We start from the raw sequence: 19,695 nt of genomic DNA on the forward strand, positions 1-19,695 counted from the left end.
GGTATTGGAGAAGACTCTTGAGAGTCCCTTGGACTGCAAGGAGATCCAACCAGTCCATTCAAAGGAGATGAGTCCTGGGTGTTCTTTGGAAGGACTGATGCTAAAGCTGAAACTCTAGGACTTTGGCCACTTCATGTGAAGAGGTGACTCACCGAAAAGACTCTGATGCTGGGAGGGATTGAGGGCAGGAGGAGAAGGGGACGACAGAGGATGAGATGGCTGGATGGTATCACCAACTCAATGGACATGAGTTTGGGTGAACTATGGGAGTTGGTGTGGACAGGGAGGCCTGGCGTGCTGCAATTCATGGCGTCGCAAAGAGTCGGACACGGCTGAGTGACTGAACTGAACTGAAGGTAAACACTGCATAAGTATCTACTATGAGCAGTACATAATTAATCTTCAGGATACTATGTACTATAAAATAGCTGTTATCCCCATCTAACAGAGAGGAAAATTAAAGTGTAAAGTTTGAGTGATCCACACATGGCAACACAAATTAAATGGCAGAGCTGGAATTTGAATTTAATACCTACTAAAATGTATGGTTGAAAAATGTAACTGTAATTGTCCCTGTTTTACAGCTCATACTTCTTCCCCAAGAGCTTTCTATGTTCTGACGATACTCACTTCTCAGTGTCTCTATCGCTTCATGCATACCTTCACACCAGGGATTCTGTTCCAGCCTGTAGTGCTGTCCTACAATAACTATTCCTTCACTTTCACTTTTCACTTTCATGCATTGGAGAAGGAAATGGCAACCCACTCCAGTGTTCTTGCCTGGAGAATCCCAGGGACGGGGGAGCCTGGTGGGCTGCCGTCTCTGGGGTCGCAGAGAGTCGGACACGACTTAAGCAACTTAGCAACAGCAGCAGCAGCAGACATATAACAGGTATTTAATGTCTATTTGCTGAATCAATGAACCACAAAGCTTATACAATCTTGGACAAATAACTTAAACCCTTTGGCCCCAGGTTGCTACAATGATAAGTTACTTTCTAAATCTAAAATCCTATAAATATATTTTAGTACCTTCTTTTGTAACCAGTAGGTTACAAAGGAAAAATTTAAATATATGTCTTCTAACTTGAATCTGCATCTTTTAGCATTTAGAGGTGGCTATGAACATAGTTATTAACATACTGCAAGTCCTCTTTTTATTTAAACAGACAATACAGAATTCTGAAAATCATTTCTTCTGCAGCATATTACACTCATCCCATCACCTGGTATATAAAAGCTATATTTAAAAGCAAAAATCAAGCTGATATTCTAGCATGCAGATCAATTCAGGCCCATACTGCCTCACTTCCAGAGTATGAAACAAATTAAAAAGTGTATCACAGAAAATGATTATCTTTTTGGTGACCACAGCAATGGCAACCTTTATTGGCAAGATCTGAATAAAACAAAACAAAAAATAAAGTGCTGAAATATGATCTTAAAGAGGTCAATAACTACTTGTCAGAAAGCAAACTCACAATACTTGTACAAGTACAGTAAGTTCTTCACTACCTACACAGATATATAATGTGTCTTAGCTGATCATCAGTATATGTATTCTTTAGAAACTGACAATTTAGAGAGAACTAGGCTTCCCTGGTAGCTCAGATGATAAAGAATCCACCTACAATGCAGGAGACCCGGGTTCATATCCCTGGGTCAGGAAGATCAGGAGAAGGGAATGACTACCCACTTCAGTATTCTTGCCTGGAGAATTCCATGGACAGAGCCCCTTGGTGGACTACAGTCCACAAGGTCACAAATAGTCGGGCACAACTGAGCGACTAACAGGATATAACAGGCAGGATGGCCAATTGGTTATAAAGAGTACAGCCTTTTGCTCTAGACTGCCTGAGTTTGAATTCCAGCTCCATGACCTGCAAGTTATATTAACTTGAGAAAGTTACTTAACTAATCTGTGGTCTCAAATCCCTCATTTATAAAATGGGGATTATCTATGTCAAAGAATTTTTTTTAAAGATTAAATAAGTTAACAGACAGCAGTGAGCTAAATGATGATAACTGCTCTCAAGGATTTCTAAAGGCTCTCAAGGATTTCTAATGGACCAAAACCATTGGATAAATAAAGCTATACAATTATCAGGGTGACATATGACAGTAAAAAATGGTTTTGTTATTGCAAATTTTCAAACAAAGTCAACAACTACCTACATATTTCAAGGTATAAGTATGAAACAAAGCACTTAACACATGCTATTATTGTAAATACCAAACTTAAGTGAAACATTAGAGCTGCACTGTCCAGTTTTAATTAATTAAAATAAAATTTAAAAATCAATTCCTGGGAATTTCCTGGCTGTCCAGTGGTTAGGACTCAGAGCTTTCACAGAAGAGGGTCTCAGTTTGATCCCTGGTCACAGAACTAAGATCCTACAAGCCACATGGCATGGCCAAAAGAATCAGAAAAACAAACAAACAAACAAACAAAAAAACTGTACTATTGAAAAAAAACCCACCAATTCCTTACTTGCACTAGCCACATTTCAAGCACTTAGTAGCAGCATGTAGCTAGTGTCTCCCATATTAGAAGCACAGATGTAGAATACAGACATTATTAAAGAAATTTCATAAACAGCATTGATCTAGATGTAGTTAGACAATACAATTATGCTGAGTAAATTCAATAATTTAAGAGCTGCAAAGTTTAGGAAACAAAAAATTTTAAAGACAACAATTAAAAAGGAAACACTTTCAAAAGTAAAATTAAAAGGCAATAATTAAGATGCGATTATTTCAAGTCTCCTAGGTAAAAACTCCTTACAAATAGCTGTGAAAAGAAGACAAGCGAAAAGCAAAAGAGAAAAGGAAAGATATACCCATTTGAATGCAGAGTTCCAAAGAAGAGCAAGGAGAGATAAGAAAGCCTTCCTCCGTGGTCAAGGCAAAGAAATAGAGGAAAACAATAGAATGGGAAAGACTGGAGATCTCTTCAAGATAATTGGAGATACCAAGGGAACATTTTGTAAACAGAAGCTACCCACCAAAAATTACCAAAAATTCCAACATGTCTAACTATGGGAACTTCATTCTTTAACCTTTAAAAAGTTAAATTCTATGATTTTACCTCTGTTGTAAGATCAGTGTTCTAATGGAGGAGGTGGCACAGGAATGCAGCAGAGTTCAAGTGTGGAATTCATTTGTTGAGACTTAAATATTTTCCAACTCTACAAAAAATGAAAATGAAAAACTGTGAAATACGGAGAGAGAATATTATCAAGAATGTAAAATAAAGGAGAAAGAATAATTTGGAAAATACATTTATAATACAGTGTACCTAATTTAAAAAATAATAAATAATTTTTAAGTTTTCTATAATAACCAGGAGATACTCAAATACCATTATCAAACTTATTTTAAAAACATCAGATTTGGAGAAAACTCTGAGTTTTACTTTGAAATTTACCATTAAATATCTGTAAAGACTTAGAGTAAGCTATTTAAAATTTCTGGAGCTTAACCTGAATAATCTACAAAAATAAATTACTTCCTAGTCAAAAAGCCTATAAATCCAATTTTTGAAACATTACAGTGATCTTACACACACACGTAACAATCAATAAAAATTTAATGTGCAGCATAAAACAGAGCTTAAATAATAAATACAAATAGCTACATTATAATTTTGCATGAATTTCACAGACTGAAAAGTTTATCATTTTGAGAAAGAATACAGAAAATGCTATTACTTGAAGTTCTGGCACAAAAACATTAAAAATTATTTTCAAACTGCTTAAAGTATACTTTTCTCCTCATAAAGTCATAACTGCTATTATGCAGTTGCTGACCACATTATACTCTACTTCTTTGATTCAAAATTCATCACAACTTCAGAATCTAAAACATCAAAAGTAAATTAACATTTTTAAATAGTTCATCACAAAATACTTTTTTAATACAAGGAATACTGCAACAAAATTCTCTTGGAGTTAAATGACATTACCACTTTAAATGAAGTTTTTCAAACTGAAGATGCATCGGGAAACCTCCTACTCCAAGAATGGCAGCTGACTTTTCATCTCTTACACACTGGGCTATTGCATGAAATTTTTTATTTCATGAGAAGTTTTGCCATGGGGAAAAAACTTGAAAAGGACTAATAGAATGTCTCTGGAAAGATATACAAGAAATTGGTAACACTTTGGGAAGAGACATTTGATGTCAAGGAGACTCTGTCTTTTTGAACTTTGGGAATTTGGAACCATCGAGACATTTGCCAGATTTTGAAGCAGTGCAGGCAGGCAGACTTGAGAGCTATGCTGGGAAGCTCTGTAGAGACTGGTCTCTGACAGACTTTCTAGGTTAAGGATATAGATACTAGGCTCTCTATTGAGGAAAACAAAACCAAACAAGAAAACACAACAGGGCAAATGACAGGAAAAATGAGTAATTCAGAGTATGTTCTTTAACTACAATAATTAATAAATAACAATAATTGCTCAGTCATGTCTGACTCTTTGCCACTCCACAGACTGTAGGCTGCCAGGCTCCTCTGTCCCAGAATTCTTCACGCTAGAATACTGGAGTGGGTAGCCGTTCCCCTCTCCAAGGGATCTTCCCAACCCAGGGACTGAACCCAGGTCTCCCTCATTGCAGGCGAATTCTTTTATCAACTGAGCCACCAGGGAAGCACATAATTAACAATAACTAATAATAATTAAATGGCACCCCACTCCAATATTCTTGCCTGGAGAATCCCATGGACGGAGGAGCCTGGTGGGCTACAGTCCACGGGGTTGCAAAGAGTTGGACATGACTGAGAGACTTAACATTCAACTTTCAATAATAATTAAAATAACATTAATAAATAAAAGGACTTCCCTAGTGGCTCAGCTGGTAAAGAATCTGCCTGCAATGCGGGAGACCTGGGTTTGATCCCTGGGTTAGGAAGATCCGCTGGAGATACCAAGGGAACATTTCATGTAAAGATGGGTTCGATAAAGGACAGCAATGGTATGGACCTAACAGAAGCAGAAGATATTAAGAAGAGGTGGCAAGGATACACAGAAGAACTGTACAAAAAAGATCTTCACGACCCACGAACCACGATGGTGTGATCACTTACCTAGAACCAGACATCCTGGAATATGAAGTCAAGTGGACCTTAGGAAGCATCACTACGAACAAATCTAGAAGGTAATGGAATTCCAGTCGAGCCATTTCAAATCCTAAAAGATGATGCAGTGAAAGTGCTGCATTCAATATGCCAGCAAATCTGGAAAACTCAGCAGTGGCCACAGAACTGGAAGAGGTCAGTTTTCATTCCAATCCCAAAGAAAGGAAACGCTAAAGAATGTTCAAACTACCACACAATTGCACTTATCTCACACACTAGCAAAGTAATGCTCAAAATTCTCCAAAGCAGGCTTCAACAGTACATGAACCGTGAACTTCCAGATGTTCAAGCTGGATTTACAAAAGGCAGAGGAACCAGAGATCAAATTGCCAACATCCTTTGGGTCATAGAAAGAGCAAGAGAGTTCCAGAAAAACATCTATTTCTGCTTTATTGACTATGCCAAAGCCTTTGACTGTGTGGATCTCAATAAACTGGAAAATTCTGAAAGAGATGGGAATGCCAGACTACTTGACTTGCCTCTTGAGAAATATGTATGCAGGTCAAGAAACAACAGTTAGAACTGGACATGGAATAACAGACTGGTTCCAAATTGGGAAAGGTGTACGTCAAGGCTGTATATTGTCACTTCCTTATTTAACTTACATGCAGAGTACATCATGCGAAAAGCCAGGCTGGATGAAGCACAAGCTAGAATCAAGACTGCTGCGAGAAATACCGTAGCTCAGGTGGTAAAGAATCTGCCTGCAATGCAGGAGACCTGGGGTTCAATACCTGGGTCGGAAAGATCCCCTGGAGAAGGAAATGGCAACCCACTCCAATATTCTTGCCTGGAGAATTCCATGGACAGAGGAGCCTGGCAGGCCACAGTCCATGGGGTCGTAAGAGTTGGGCACAACTTAGCAACTAAATGATGCAGATGACACCACCTTATGGCAGAAATTGAACAACAACTAAAGGGCCTCTTGATGAAAGCCAAAGAGGAGAGCAACAAAGTTGGCTTAAAACTCAACATTCAGAAAACAAAGATCATGGCATCCAGTCCCATTACTTCATAGAAAATAGATGGGGAAACAATGGAAATAGTGAGAGACTTTATTTTGGGGGGCTCCAAAATCACTGCAGATGGTGTCTGTAGCCATGAAATTAAAAGATACTTGCTCCTTGGAAGAAAAGCTACGACCAACCTAGACAGCATATTAAAAAGCAGAGATATTACTTTGCAAACAAAGGTCCGTCTAGTCAAAACTATGGTTTTTCCAGTAGTCATGTATGGATGTGAGAGCTGGACCATAAGAAAGCTGAGTGCTGAAGAATTAATGCTTTTGAACTGTGGTGTTGGAGAAGACTCTTGAGAGTCCCCTGGAATGCAAGGAGATCCAACCAGTCCATCCTAAAGGAAATCAGTCCTAAATATTCATTGGAAGGACTGATGCTGACGCAGAAACTCCAATACTTTGGCCACCTGATGTACCTTATTTGAAAAGACCCTGATGCTGGGGAAGATTGAAGGTGGGAGGAAAAGGGACAACAGAGGATGAGACGGTTGGATGGCATCACCAGCTCAACGGACATGAGTTTTGAGTAAGCTTTGGGAGTTGGCGATGGACAGGGAAGCCTGGTGTGCTGCAGTCCATGGGGGTTGCAGAGTCGGACATGACTGAGTGACTGACCTAAATTGAATAAATAAAAACCAAAAGAAACCTCAGCTACTTGGAAATTTTAAATTATACTTCTAAACATCTATGAGTCAAAGAAGATATTAAAGCCAAAATCAGGGACTTCTCTGTCGGTCCAGTGGTTAAGACTCCACGCTCTAAATGCAGGGGACATTGGGTTTGATCCCTGGTTGGGAAAGTAAGATCCCATACACCATACAGCATGGCCAAAACACTTAAAAAAAAAAAAAAAGAAACTAAACAAATAAATAAAAATGCAACTTCCAATAGCATTAAAAAAAAGAGGGAGAAAAGTCTAACAGAAGATATGCAAGACCAGTATACTGAAAACAAGAAGACATTTCTGAGAGATAAACTGAAGGCTGTATCATGTTCACAGTTTGGCAGCTCACAGTAAAAACGTCAGTTCTTAATCCAAATCCCACTGCTTTCCTTTAAAATCCCACTGCTTTCCTTTAAAAGACAGACTGACAAGTTGATTCTGAAATCCCTATGGAAATACAAGGAGCCAAGAATAACCAAGGCAACCTTTAAAAACAAAAATTGGAGGACTCTATTCCAAAATATTAAAACCTATTATAAAGCCACAGTAATTAACTGTACAAGTATAGTAACCAAAACTTACCAATGAAAAAGTAAAGCCTAGAAAATCACATACAAGTAGGATTGTCTGATTTATGACAAAGGCAAATTGCAGTGCATTTGGGAAAAGTCTTTTAAATGTTGCAGGGTCAACTGGATATCCCTATAGAAAATATTGTATCATGATCTCTAACCTTACACAATTCACAAAATTCCAAATAGAATGTAGATCTAAAAATGAAAGTAAACAAACCAAAAAAACCCATAGCAAAATATCTTTGTGTCTTTGAAGCAGGCAATTTTTTTTTTTTTTAAACAATGTTGTGATAGTTGAAGGTGAACAGCAAAGGGACCCAACTATACATACACATGTATCCATTCTCCCCCAAATTTCAATTCCATCCACACAGCAGGCAAATATTTTTTAAGCCAACAAAAAGGCACTAACCATCACCACACCAATAAATTGGCCTGCATCACACCTGTCATTAAAAGACAGACTAAGAGAGTGAAACTGCAAGACAAAGACTAGAACAGGGTATCAGTAACACCGTAAGGAGAGATCTGTGATTGCTTGGGGTTGGGGTCAGGGCAGGAAAACTAGATTTGTAACTTCTCCAGACTGGGAATATGTCTTAGATATACCTGTATTTCCCGTTCCCGACAGGGCTTAGCACACAGTCAGCACTTAGTTCATGACTACTGAATGAAGTGCTTAACAGCAACAAGTCGTCAGTCAGCAGCAGACTAAGGAGAATGAAAGTGAAAAGTGAAAGTGTTAAGTCGCTCAATCATGTCCAACTCTTTGTGATCCCATGGACTGTAGCCCGCCAGACTCCTTTGTCCATGGGATTCTCCAGTAAGAAAACTGGAATGGGCTGCCATTCCCTTCTCCAGGGGATCTTCCCAACTCAGGGTTCGAACCCAGGTCTCCTGCATTGCAAACAGATACTTTACCATCAGAGCCACCTGGGAAGCCCTTCAGGAGAGGAGACAGGAAGGCAAGTATGGCAAAGATTATTAGCTCCCAGCTGATATAGATCCACGCTCCATCCGCAATGATCTAGTCTATACTGTCAGCCAAAGCCATTTCTGAATCTTATTTACAGCTGAGTATGGCCAAATGACTAAGTTTTGGTCATCAAGATCAGAGTTATAGAAAGGTTTCTCTCTTTCCTTTTTTACCCCCTTGGCCATGCCACATGATTTGCAGGATCTTAGTTCTCCAATCAGGGATTTAACCCGGGTCCATGGCAGTGAAAGCACTGAGTCCTAACTACTGGCTTACCAGGGAAATCCCTAGAAAGGTTTCTTAAAAGATGAAAGGTATGCCCCCTTTATCTTCTGCTTTTCTTCCTCCTTTCTTCTGCCTAGATCATGGATATGACAGCTGGATATACAGCAACCATTCTGTGATCTTGAAAATAGAAGCCACATGCTAAGGATGGCAAAGGAAAAAGAGAATGAGACTGGTCCTTGACAAGCCTATGGTGCTGCTCTATCAGTCTTGATTGTTATTTTTGAATTTGTTTTTACAAGACAAAGAAATTAACTACTATCTTATTTAAGCAATGGTTATTTCTTACCTCTCGTTCTAGCAGCCCAAACAATTCCTACCTGGTAAGGTAAGAAAGAGATTCCAGCAACAAATCTATGGTCTAAGATACCGATAAGCCATCTTAGTTATGCTTCAATGCCAATAAAGTGTTCATCTTTACTGAAATGGGGGGGTGGGGAGTTGTGGGGGGGAGTATAGAAGAAAGACTGACTAAAGAATCTACTCTGTGAAAGCACACCACCATTATAGCTCAGATGGAGAGCTGTTTATAATAGTTCAGTACACTGAAAAGATTGCATAATACAGTACTATAATTTCTTGCCAACATTTAGGAGTTATGTTCTAGAAAAGTAATGTGACTTATTGTGACTGGCCAAAACTAAATTATATGAAAATAAGAGGTTAGGAAAAATAAACATTTTAATAGAAAATGTTAAATCAGCTATTTAAAACCTGTTCAAATAGAAATCAGTGAATTTTCTACATATTCACCCCTTCAAATTTCCAAGAAATACTACTGTAGCACAAGTTTGATAAGGCTGATTCTCTCATATTATGATCAATATTCTACTTCATAAAGATTTTGAACCTGTTCTTCTTGGCTTGCCATTTTATGTCTTTGCTAATTGTGTTTTTATTTTTGTTAAATCTACAAAAATTTTCACATTTTTATAGTGACTGTATAATTTTTGGGGTTGTTTTTCATCCATACATTAAGAAAATAGAAAATAATCTGATTTCTCTGTGGACTATTGTACACTGAATTTTTGTGTCACAAATCACTTCAGTATACTTGCCTTGAGAACCCCATGAACAGTATGAAAAGGCAAAATGATAGGATACTGAAAGAGGAACTCAGGTCAGTAGGTGCCCAATATGCTACTGGAGATCAGTGGAGAAATAACTCCAGAAAGAACGAAGGGATGGAGCCAAAGCAAAAACAACACCCAGTTGTGGATGTGTCTGGTGATAGAAGCAAGGTCCAATGCTGTAAAGAGCAATATTGCATAGGAACCTGGAATGTTAGGTCCATGAGTCAAGGCAAATTGGAAGTGGTCAAACAGGAGATGTCAAGAGTGAACGTCGACATTCTAGGAATCAGCAAACTAAAATGGACTGGAATGAGTGAATTTAACTCAGACGACCATTATATCTATTATCGCGGGCAGAAATCCCTTGGAAGAAATGGAGTAGCCATCATGATCAACAAAAGAGTCTGCAATGCAGTACTTGGATGCAATCTCAAAAACGACAGAATGATCTCTGTTTGTTTCCAAGGCAAACCATTCAATATCACAGGAATATAAGTCTATGCCCCTACCAGTAACGCTGAAGAAGCTGAAGCTGAACGGTTCTATGAAGACCTACAAGACCTTCTAGAACTAACACCCAAAAAAGATGTCCTTTTCATTATAGGGAACTGGAATGCAAACGTAGGAAGACAAGAAACACCTGGGGTAACAGGCAAATGTGGCCTTGGAATACGGAATGAAGCAGGGCAAAGGCTAATAGTGTTTTGCCAAGAGAATACACTGGTCATAGCAAACACCCTCTTCCAACGACAGTAGAGAAGACTCTACACATGGACATCACCAGATGGTCAACACCAAAATCAGACTGATTATATTCTTTGCAGTCAAAAATGGAGAAGCTCTATACAGTCAGCAAAAACAAGACCGAGAGTTGACTGTGGCTCACATCATGAACTCCTTATCGCCAAATTCAGACTTAAATTGAAGAAAGTACGGAAAACCACTAGACCATTCAGGTATGACCTAAATCAAATTCCTTATGATTATACAGTGGAAGTGAGAAATAGATTTAAGGGATTCGATCTGATAGATAAAGTGCCTGATGACCTATGGACAGAGGTTCGTGACACTGTACAGGAGACAGGGATCAAGACCATTCCCATGGAAAAGAACTGCAAAAAAGCAAACTGGCTGTCTGGGGAGGCCTTACAAATAGCTGTGAAAAGAAGAGAAGTGAAAAGCACAGGAGAAAAGGAACGATATAAGCATCTGAATACAGAGTTCCAAAGAATAGCAAGAAGAGATAAGAAAGCCTTCTTCAGCGATCAATGCAAAGAAATACAGGAAAACAACAGAATGGGAAAGACTAGAGATCTCCTCAAGGAAATTAGAGATACCAAGGGAATATTTCATGCAAAGATGGGCTCGATAAAGGACAGAAATGGTATGGACCTAACAGAAGCAGAAGATATTAAGAAGAGGTGGCAAGAATACACAGAAGAACTGTACAAAAAGATCTTCATAACCCAGATAACCACGATGGTGTGATCACTCACCTAGAGCCAGATATCCTGGAATGTGAAGTCAAGTGGGCCTTAGGAAACATCACTATGAACAAAGTTAGTGGAGGTGATGGAATTCCAGTTGAGCTATTTCAAATCCTGAAAGATGATGCTGTGAAAGTGCTACACTCAAAGATACCAGCAAATTTGGAAAACTCAGCAGTGACCCCAGGACTGGAAAAGGTCAGTTTTCATTCCAATCCCAAAGAAAGGAAATGCCAAAGAATGCTCAAATTACCGCACAATTGCACTCATCTCACACGCTAGTAAAGTAATGCTCAAAATTCTGCAAGCCAGGCTTCAGCAATACGTGAACCGTGAACTTCCTGATGTTCAAGCTGGATTTAGAAAAGGCAGAGGAACCAGAGATCAAATTGCCAACATCTGCTAGATCATGGAAAAAGCAAGAGAGTTCCAGAGAAACATCTATTTCTGCTTTATTGACTATGCCAAAGCCTTTGACTGTGTGGATCACAAGAAACTGTGGAAAATTCTGAAAGAGATGGGAATACAGACCACCTGACCTGCCTCTTGAGAAATGTGTATGCAGGTCAGGAAGCAACAGTTAGAAATGACATAGAACAACAGACTGGTTCCAAATAGGAAAAGGAGTACGTCAAGGCTGCATATTGTCACCCTGCTTATTTAACTTCTATGCAGAGTACATCATAAGAAACGCTGGGCTGGAAGAAGCACAAGCTGGAATCAAGATTGCCGGGAGAAATAGCAATAACCTCAGATATACAGATGACACCACCCTTATGGCAGAAAGTGAAAGAGGAGAGTGTAAAAGTCGGCTTAAAGGTCAACATTCAGAAAGCTAAAATCATGGCATCTAGTCCCATCACTTCATGGGAAATAGATGAGGAAACAGTGGAAACAGGGTCAGACTTTATTTTGGGGGGCTCCAAAATGACTGCAGATGGTGATTGCAGCCATGAAATTAAAAGACGCTTACTCCTTGGAAAGAAAGTTATGACCAACCTAGACAGCATATTGAAAAGCAGAGTCATTACTTTGCCAACAAAGGTCCGTCTAGTCAAGGCTATGGTTTTTCCAGTGGTCAAGCATGGATGTGAGAGTTGGACTGTGAAGAAAGCTGAGTGCTGAAGAATTGATGCTTTTGAACTGTGATGTTGGAGAAGACTCTTGAGAGTCCCCTGGACTGCAAGGAGATCCAACCAGTCCATTCTAAAGGAGATCAGTCCTGGGTGTTCTTTGGAAGGAATGATGCTAAAGCAGAAACTCCAGTACTTTGGCCACCTCATGCAAAGAACTGACTCATTGGAAAAGACTCTGATGCTGGGATGGATTGGGGGTGGGAAGAAAAGGGGACAAGAGAGGATGAGATGGCTGGATGGCATCACCAACTCAATGGACATGAGTTTGAGTGAACTATGGGAGTCGGTGATGGACAGGGAGGCCTAGAGTGCTGCGATTCACGGCATCGCACTGGGAGGGATTGGGAGCGGGAAGAAAAGGGGATGACAGAGGATGAGATGGCTGGATGGCATCACCAACTCAATGGACATGAGTTTGAGTCAACTCTGGGAGTTGGCGATGGACAGGGAGGCCTGGAGTGCTGCAATTCATGGGGTTGCAGAGTCGGACATGACTGAACGACTGAACTTAAAATTCATATACTGAAATACTAACTGCCAATGTGATTAGGAGGTGGGGCCTTTGGTGGGGTGGGTGGTGATTAGTTCATGGAATAGCATCTCATGAATGGGATTAGTGCCCTTATAAGAAAGATCCCCAGTGAGCTCTCTCACATGTTAAAACACAATCAGAGAAGGCAGCCATCTCTGATATAGGTAATGGGTCACCAGCTGACATAAAATTTTCTGGCATCTTGATCTTGGACGTCCCAAGTTCAAGAACTGTAAGAAATAAATGTTTGGTGTTTAAACCACCCAGTCTATGGTACTTTATTATAGCAGCCTAAACTGATGGAGAGAAAGGTCCTTTTCTATTTCTCCACTCCCTTGAATTTGGACTAGCTTATTGAACTGCTCTGACCAACAGAATATGGTGGAAGGGCTGTTAAATAAGTTCCAAAGCCTAATCCTTAAAGAGGCCTTGCAGCCTTACAGATTCTTTACCTTTTTAGAAGGCTACCTTAAGAATGCCCTGTAAGGATGCCAAACCAGCCTACCAGAGGATGAGAAGCCACACTGAGAAGAAATGAAGCCCTTTAATGAACAGCCAGCACCGTGTGCAAACATGCGAGTGCCAACATTTCCAGGTTGGCTAAACAATTCCTTGTTGGTTTCACTTGGCTCTCTCATGCAGCTGAATCCACCTGGAGGGTTGACTGAGTTAGAAGGTCCAAGATGTTCACACTCATATGTTTGCACACGGAGCTGGCTGTTCATTAAAGGGTTTCAGTTCTTCTCAGTGTGGCTTCTCATCCTCTGGTAGGCTAGTTTTTCTACAGAATCATGCAACATAAAAAAAATCTTTTAGTCCTGAGTCATTAAATCTTGCGGTACTGGTTTAGGCAGCAGCAACAAACTTTAAGATAATACTTAAAACAATAGCTTCTTGAAGGTGAGAACAACTGCTTGAGATTTTTCTGTTTTTATCTTTAGTTCGCCTATTATAGCATCTTGTAAGCCAGGCTGACTCCAACACTTCATTCTACTACAATTTTTTAAAAAAACTGTGAAAACACAATGGAGAGCCATTAAAGGATTTTGTATGTAGTGAGTAATACCTAATAGGCACTTTGGAAGAGAACTTTGGTTACAATGTAGCATGGACTAGAGGGAGAAAAGACCTACAAAGGCGGGTGACCAATAAGAATACTGTTGGAATGGTCCTAGTGAGAGGTCTAGTAGGAAATTAGGTGCCTAGATCATACTTACTGCTACTGCTATTCCTACTATTACATGCATTATGTATTTATTTTTTATAGAATGTCACCTTGGTGACTTTCTTTAAAAAAATTTATCTTTATTGAAGTATAGTTGATTTACAATGTTAGTTTCAGGTATACAGCAAAGTGATTCAGTTACATATATGCAGATGTGTATATACAGAAATATATTCTTTTTCAGACTCTTTTCCGTTATACATTATTACAAGATACTGAACATAGTTCCCTGTGCTAAATAGTAAGTCTCTGTTATCTATTTTATATATACTAGTGGTATAACACATTTATGATGAACCAAGTACTGTAATTAGAAATTTGTACGTATTTGCTCATTTAATCCTTAATACAACCCTTTTAAAGAACTTTTTATTTTGAAAACAATTACAGACTCACATTCCCAAACTATGTGCCAGAAGGTCCCATGTATCCTCTCCCCAATGGTAACAACTTGCATAACTACAGTAAAATATCAATACCAGGAAACCAACATTGGTACAGTCCGCAGATACTATCACTCAGGTTACTCAGATATCACCAGTTTTACAAGCATTCATTTGCCTGTGCATGTGCACGTGTAGTTCTATACAACTTTATAAAAGATGTAGACATGTGTAACTACCACCACAATCAAGACACAGAACTATTCTGTCACCAAGAAGATCCTTTATAATCACTCACTCCCGTCTCCCTGATCTCTAACTCCTGACAAACACCACTCTGCTCTTCATCTCTGTAATTTTGGTCTCCCAAGAACACTATATACAGGGAATCATACAGAATATAACCTTTTGAGAGTGGCTTTTTTTCACTTCAGACTCATCCTAGTTGTTGCATGTATCAATAGCTCATTCTTTTTACTGCTGTATATTATGAATGTGCCACCATTTGTTTAACCATTTACCTGTTGAAAAACATTTGGGTTGTTTCCAATTTTTGGAGATTAGGAATAAAATTGCTATGAACATTCAGGTACAGGTTTTTATATGAGTTTAAGTTTCGATTTCCCTGGAATAAATGTTCAGTAGTGCAGTTTCTGGGCTGTACAACTCTGCTTTTTCAAAGAAATTGAAGCTATAAACGGTGAAGCTGGGATTCTAATCTAGATAATCTGCCTCTAGGTCCTAACTCTTCACACTGTTTCCAGTGGTTGTAGAAACAGAGAGAAACAAATGGAATCCAAGAAACAGTAAGGAGGTAGAGTCAACAGAACCTAGCATTGCTCAGATGAGGGGTGTATGAATAAAGTGTCAAGACTAACACTAGGTTCCAGTTTCAGCACATTAGATAGATGGTAAAATATAAACTGAACTTTAGATATGCTGTATTTAGGGGATACGCAGGGTTCTCCAGGTGCCACAGCAGTAAAGAATCCACCTGCCAACGTAGGAGAAGCAGGAGATGCGGGTTTGATCCCTGGGTCGGGAAGATTTCCTGGAGGAGGAAATGGCAACCCACTCCAGCGTTCTTGCCTGGAGAATCCCATGGACAGAGGAGCCTGGCGGGCTACAGTCCATGGGGTCGCAAACAGCGGACATGACTGAGCACACATGCACAGGGAATCTGCAGATCATTCCCATCTTGCAGGCAACTAGATTAGATGCTGAGTAACATCAGAGAGAGGGTACTAAATGACAAGAGATTTGACAACAGAACCCTGAAGAATAGAAATAATTGTCCCCTTTAGTTTTTCTCCCCACAATCAATAAAACAGTAGGTACTGTGACAGACTGAAAATTCATATTAACTTTAGATCTTACAGCACTTCATGTCCACTTTATCAGTTTTACAATACTATTATAAAGTATGAGGTATAGAGTAAGAGACTTTCCCCTCCCCCACTCTCTTTCTCATTTAAAAAGAAATATAAAAGGAATACAAGCTGATTAAAAAGTCTTAATATGTCAGTATACATTTGTCCAAACCCATACAGTGTACAATACCCAAACTGAACCCTAGTGCAAACCATGGACTTCGGGTGATGTCAACGTGGGCTCATCAACTGTGACAAATGCACCACTCTGTGGGGTGTACTGGAAGCCATGCATGTGTGAGAGGGTGTATAGGAACTCTCTGTATTTTCTACTTAATTTTGCTATGAACCTAAAACTACTCTAAAAAGTCAATTAAAAAATAAAATTAAGCCTCAGTACAAAAGAATATGTAAAAAGCATAAATTTCACTCCTCTCTCAGTATCCAACTCCCTCCACCCATTTTTCAAAAAAAAAAGATATGTAGAAAGGAATTTAAAGAGGTAAACTGATAAATCTTAGAGCTAAATAAGAATCAAGCAATACCAAGGGTCAATGGATAATGTCAATTATACCTCAATAAAAAAAGCCAAGGATTTATAATGATAAAAGTGATAGATAAGTTTGATTCTAACCTTTTTGGAAGTTCAGTATTTTGCAATAGAATAAAATAACTATTATGGAATCTATGCTTTGCCATTTAACAATTTAAGTGCCACGTACCATTATTTTATGACTACATTTTTTGCAGTTGTATCTCAAACTGAGAAAGAATTATAATTTTATAAACAATGTCATACCTCTTAATATATTACATAATTGAGTTTTTTATTCCTTTCTCTAAAAATAAAGTCTACACATTTATTTTTTCTCATACCTGTCTCCATGGAAGACAAATACCTAAATAGAACATCTAGGATTTAAAAGGATGAATCATGAATTTCTAAACATACCCTGTGTCAAAGTTAACACATTCACAATTTCAAGTTTTTATATTATTATTTTTTTTTAACCAAAAGATGAGTTTATATCTTCATCATACCATAGCAATATTGCAAGAAAAACCCTTTCATCAAGAAAACTTCCAGGCTTCCCTGGTAGCTCAGTGGTAAAGTATCCACCTGCCGATTTAGGAGACAAGGGTTCCATCCCTGATCTGGGAGGATCCCACATGCCTCAGAGCAACTAAGCCCATGCGCCACAACTACTGAGCCTGTGCTCTACAACTACTGAAGCCCTAGAGCCCACACTCCAAAACAAGAGAAGCCACCGTAACGAGACGCCCTCGCACCAAAATTAAGAGAGTAGCTCCTGATCTCTACAACTAAAGAGCCTGTGCAGCAATAAAGACTCAGCACAACCAAAAAGAAGAAACTTCAAATTCTTATTTCCCAATTCTAGTGTTAGAACTAGATAGCTTTCAGAGACATTAAGAGAACAGGTTTGAATAATGAAAGAAATTAGCTTGGTTTATGTAAAGGAGCTAAGTGCCAAGTAAAAACTAATTCCAACCAAAACATTCAGCACAATTTTTATTTCTGGCAACTTTAGCTCCTGGCTAGAAAGTCCATCCCAGTTATGACAATAAATGGTAAAAATTTATTGAGCTATAATATATTGATAGATTTAGAAGCCCTTTGTCTCAAGCTAAAACTACTGTTCTGGTTCACACCACATTGGGAGAGCCTTAAATGAGATCAATGATTCTCAAGTGGAAGCCTGTGGTAAACCATATCATCTAGGGGATTTATTTTTCCTTCAAAATATATCTACCTTCCTCATATTCTCCCTACCACTAAGATTCTTCAACAAAGTGGAGATGATATCATGGAGATGCATGTGTACCTTTTTTTCTTTTAACTCTTAAGATTATTCTGATATATATGTAACTCCTCACTTTCATGGAGAATTCCTGAATTAGGTCCAACTCTGCTTTTTTAAATTTTAAAAATATTTTCCAATCATATTTTTAAACATTGTATCAATAGCAAACAAAAGAAGCAGAGCTACAAAGTGGCAAGAGCACAGCAGAAAGCATAGCAGGTAAGGGGCTGTACTAACAGCAGCCCTAAGCAACCTAGAGTTTTCTGTGCCAGCTCCCTCCAGAACCCATTATATTACATTTTAGATGAATGCTCAGCTCATCATCCTGAGAAAAACACATAGTCTACTAGTCAGATAAAAATGTAAAAAGAAGCTATTTTGGACATCAAAAAACTAAGCCATAGAAAAAGACAAAAATTCCTCTGTTCCTGCATTAAAAGAACAATAACAAAGTATTATTTTGTGCAGCTGATAACTTGTTTGGAGACTTTCTGCTCATATTTTATTATTTTAGTTTTTCAGTATGTAGCATTATTTTTCTATTATAAAACCCAGTCAAGCTAAAAACCTTAATCGTTCTAAAACCTAATAAATTACTACAGAATGCCAAAAATGTATGAAAAAAAATCAAACAATCCTAATCCATATTGCTTGTCAAGACAGTTTAAGAGCTGGATTAGAAAAACAGGCTTTCAAGGTCCATTTTTGAGCAAACAATACTTCTTCACAGCCTTTATTCCGAATCCCTTATAAACAGCTTCAATATGGAAATGCACTAGAAAAGATAATTTCTAATCACATATAAATAATCAGCCAATTATTATTATATTCTGATTTGGATTAGCGTTCCTTAAATCACTTGCTTATTTCCTATTCAATGTTCAACTTTATCGCATTCAACAATGACACCTACTGGCCATTTAGAATCAGCCATTCTCTAAGACATCTCTAGTAGGCTGGTTATATAAGAAGAAACACATACATATACACACAAGATACACATAACCTGCATGAAAACAGAGATTTGTTCATAGGTACTCACACTACAGAACTGCACCTAAAATAGAAGCAGAACTGTTCTTCGTGACTGAGTATTATTCTTGCCAAAAGATAAGGAAGAATGAAATACCAAGTATCAAAATTTTATCTGAAACAGATAAATATCCCAGTACTCTAAACATTTCAGAACAAACTCTTAATGATCCAACACTCTTTACCAAATGACATTTAGAGGAAAAAAAGTTCCTAATTTAGTTTCTGGGATATACTAATATAAATCATCAATAATAGGAAAAAAAAGAATTTTGGAAAGTTCTGACATGCAGTATTAAGCTCAGAAAAATTATATACTTGCTAATAAATACTACATTAGTCTTTATAGTCTAAGATAAAGGCAACATTTCAATCAGCTTACATTTTAGAAATGTACAATGCCTCTTTTAAAACTGCTTTCCAATGCGCTATAAAAAATCAAGCTTTTTAATGTAATATGTCATTCCATAATACACAGTGAATGGAATTCCATTTTAATTCTACATTTCAAAGTGCAAATGAGTGACAGAAACTTAGAATTATATCTGTAAACACAGTTTACCTCTATCGGAGAGGGTCAAAGGACATACTTTTTAAACCTTAGAAATAAATAATTCATAACTAGTTTCCCAGACTTAGGGAGCAAATTACTTAAAGATAACTTCCCCTCCCTTCCCACCCCCACAAAAAAATCAGACCACCATCTCATTTTCAGTCTCTAACGTCCACAATATTTAGGGAGTGAAAAAAGAAAAAATTACCAACTAATTTTCTAGTCATTTTCCAAGTTGTACTTACCTTCTGCTATAGATTTTCGAGCGTCTCCACTTCCCTTAAGATTTGGGGAAAAAAAAAAATTTGTAATCAGTCATGACCCTTAAAACAAATAAATTCACGAACTACAAAACGTGAACCTGGCCACGCTCATCTCAAACTAACACATCTCTCAACCCAAGTCCATATTTGGGATAAGCTCTTC

The 19,695-nt window shown here is 38.2% G+C and overlaps 1 protein-coding gene across 4 annotated transcripts in view; it reads right to left on the reverse strand.

Moving 5' to 3' along the window:
* HYCC2 (hyccin PI4KA lipid kinase complex subunit 2) overlaps positions 1 to 19,695 on the reverse strand; it is a 69,526-nt gene that overhangs the window by 49,135 nt on the left and 696 nt on the right. For 2 of the 4 annotated variants that reach the window (XM_060410199.1, XM_042244950.1), the window contains exons 2-4: positions 19,515 to 19,548; positions 8,004 to 8,105; positions 3,089 to 3,188 (exon numbers count right to left, since the gene is read on the reverse strand). The gene's annotated coding sequence lies outside the window, so the exon portion shown is untranslated. The remainder of the gene's footprint in view (positions 1 to 3,088; positions 3,189 to 8,003; positions 8,106 to 19,514; positions 19,549 to 19,695) is intronic. The other 2 variants (XM_012142240.3, XM_012142221.3) reach the window with 1 other exon arrangement.

Source organism: Ovis aries, chromosome 2 (genome assembly GCF_016772045.2).
Source record: "Ovis aries strain OAR_USU_Benz2616 breed Rambouillet chromosome 2, ARS-UI_Ramb_v3.0, whole genome shotgun sequence".
Classification (NCBI taxonomy): domain Eukaryota; kingdom Metazoa; phylum Chordata; class Mammalia; order Artiodactyla; family Bovidae; genus Ovis; species Ovis aries.